This window comes from Carcharodon carcharias, chromosome 5 (assembly GCF_017639515.1).
Source record: "Carcharodon carcharias isolate sCarCar2 chromosome 5, sCarCar2.pri, whole genome shotgun sequence".
In the NCBI taxonomy this organism is placed as follows: Eukaryota; Metazoa; Chordata; class Chondrichthyes; order Lamniformes; family Lamnidae; genus Carcharodon; species Carcharodon carcharias.
Genome location: NC_054471.1, coordinates 163,921,175 through 163,924,474, shown reverse-complemented (window position 1 = coordinate 163,924,474; position 3,300 = coordinate 163,921,175). Strand labels below are relative to the sequence as shown.

General features: G+C 43.6%; 1 pseudogene; it reads left to right on the top strand.

Annotated features, from left to right (window-relative positions):
- Nucleotides 1-263: 263 nt before the first annotated feature.
- Nucleotides 264-321, top strand: LOC121278528 (annotated as a pseudogene).
- The last annotated feature ends 2,979 nt before the right edge of the window (nt 322-3,300 follow it).

Below are 3,300 nucleotides of genomic sequence, written 5' to 3'. Positions count from 1 at the left end.
GTCAAACACCTCATGTATATGTTTCTGACGGGATACTCATGGTCAGTCTTATTGTTTGAAGGCACCTGTTGCATAAAGTTTGTTTGGATCAGTGCACAGCTCTCTGTATCTGCATCAGCCTTTGCTCTAGTGCACTGCCCCTGCCAATGGCCCTTTCTACCATATGCCTTGCAGAATTGCTGCAAAGCTGGACATTTCCTAGGTGCATGCAGAAGGCCATACTTTCCACATGCCTTGCTAGGTTTGAATGTGCTGATAAGTGCATCAGCAAGGCCCTTGCTCAAGGATGACACACAAATTCGTGAAGCGTTCCATATTTTTTAATTACACTCAACAGCAGGAAATGGCCTCAGTGTGGAAGTCCCTGCAATCCATGCTAATGTGATATCGCTCAGTGGATACAAACCTTCCACACTGCATGAAGCCAGTCAACTAAAATGACTGATTGTGTTACAGCAGTAACTGAGTTTATAGTTGCGATTTTAAAATGCTGGTTAGTTTAAAAACTGCTTTCATGTTATTGTATCAAAGATTTAGCTTTTCAGTGCTTGCACATTGTGTTGGTGAAATTATTAACAAGAATAAAACAAACAATTGGGGTTGTACTTAGGACCTATAAGCTTCATCACCCTGTAAGGGTCACTTCATGTTTATGTCCATACATGAGTAGTTCTTCGGTGCTATACATTTTGGGTTTGTCTAGCAGATCTTTCCGGAATGCTTCCATGGAAGTGGATGTGATCACCAACTCAACAATTCTGTCTGCTAGTTCTGCGTTTGAAAAATTAGGTACTTACCCTTTTCTCTGCATCTGCTGATGGATTCCGGAAAGATCTGCTAGACAAACCCAAAACGTATAGCACCGAAGGACTACTCATGTATGGATATAAGCATGAAGTGACCCTTACAGGGTGATGGAGCTTATAGGTCCTAAGTACAACCTCAATTGTTTGTTTTATTCTCGTTAATAATTTCACCAACACAATCTGCATCTGCTGATGCAGTGGTCTGTGGATTCTGTAGGCTGTTTGTGAAATGACATGAACTCTAGTCGATGAATATGGAAGTTTAAGCTGATTCTGAACCGGTCTTCCAACATAGTCCTTATCTTCTGGGGATCCTTTAGTTCTTCTGCTGTCAATCCTGATGTGTTCAACCTGTGTGAACCTACATCCCCATTTGTAGGGTGAATTTATATGGCTTGCTTGTCTGGTTCAGATACTCCTGAATCAAGAAACCATAACTCTGTGTACTGTTTGAACATTTTCAATTTGGATAGTAGGTCAGCTGCATCACAGTTGAAACTGAGGAATTTTGTGGAAATGTTGACAATATCCCTTTGACCTTTCTTCTCTGATAGTGCATTGGATGAGTGTTGTCGTAGCTGATTCACCCGCTTTCCGACGTTCCGCCTGTTAAAGTCACAATGACTCTCCCTTGCTCACTATCGATCTGGCCCACAATCTGGTCGCTCACCTTTCCTGACTGAGCTAACCCAGTGCTGTTCCTCTCGACACACTGTCCCACTCAATGAACTGACAGGCTATGTGCTGCAATCTCACCATGAGGGATCTGTCTGCTTACCAGCTCTTTATCTGCGCACAGTCCTGGCAGTGTGTCTTCAAAGGAGTCATCACACTGCGATTTCAACATTCACTGTTGCAACTCTGCACCGCTGCAACTTTGTTGCAGTCTGACCAGAACGTCGAATATGCCTCATGCCATATAGCACAATCTAAGGCTGTTCACCATGTACTCAATCCTGCTGTCAGGCTGTTTGACCACCACTGAACACCATGTCATTTTGTAATAATGATGTAACCACTAATCTCCCATACAGGATTGTGTAAACATGTTGTGGGTTCATTTATTTCAACTAGGCACAAAAGAACACTTATACAGGTAGAAAACTTGAAGACATCAGCAGCAGAACCGTGTGTGTCAGTTCTGCTCAAAGGCAAAAGTGAAACTAAGATTCGACTGCATGACGCACTTCCCTTTTGGTAATGTCATGTAGCTATTTCTTCAAGGCATATTACAACAGATGCCTCCTAAATCCATGCCCATCTTTCCTGGAACGCCATGTTTGAATCACTCCAATATGGTTTCCTCTCCACCACAGTACCAAAACAGTTCTTAACAAAGTCACAAGGGATATCCCATGCGACTGTAGCAAAGGAAAACTATGCCTCCTTAACCTTTGACAGGTGTCATGATCAGGCATGAAGGGGTCAAATGGCTCCCCTCTTTTCCAACTATTCATTTGCTTGCAACTTTTTTTTGTGCAAAGGGTATACTTGCCAATTCAATGAGTGATTCATGCGCTGTGATTACAAAAGAACCAGTTGGATAGGTTTTCTTGAGTTTAACGAAGGAAGAGTTAGCTTTATTATACATAACCAGGCCTAAATAAAGTAATAAAATACTCCAACTTTTGTACACACACACAACCACACAAAAATAGATTACAGAACAGGGAAAGATAGATTAATTAGAGTCCAGGGAAATGGAAAGGGTATATGGTTGGTCTTGGTGACTTGGTTGGCTTCAGGATGAATCTGGTGATCCTGCTCTTTCCCTCATGGATGCGATTTAAGTATGTAGCCGGCTGATTTGGCTATATTTCTGGAGGCAGTAGCGCGGGGTTGATTTCCTTCAAGAAGCCTCTGTCTGAAGCAGAGGCATCCTTGGGTAGTCATGATCAGCATAGGGTTCCAAAGCTTACAAGGTAGATTGAGGAGAGAGGAAGGAAGCAGGAACGCCACTTGGGTCTTCTCTCGTCAACATTTCAGCTGCTTGTCCTCTTAATGCAGAGCAAGCAGAAGTTTAAGCACACAATGGGTGGGCCTGTCATATGATCACCACCTAGTGATTCAAACACGGTCGTTACTGGTGTATTCCCCCTTGTAAATAGTCAGTTCATATCTGGGAATCCCCTCTCAACTCGGATCCCATCATCCAACCGATTAGGTTTAATGGTTCGTTTTCAACCATTGAATAGCTCAGGTAATTGTCCAATGCATTACTAATGGGATGTGTGATTCGCTCACATTACCCGGGTCACTGTCCTTGGTTGTCTTTGCAGACGTGGGCCAGAATTTTCCACCCCCACACCCCACCCCCCATCACCTCCCCCACCCCACACCCCGGGCTATTCAAACTTCCATTCACTATGGAAGGACCAGAATATCTTGCCAATGGGAAATCCCACCCATGGTGTCTCCATCTCAATGGATTGGAATGTGGAAGGTACAGCGGTTCAAATTGAGTAACTATCTTTGGCTGCAAGCTCGGGCCACC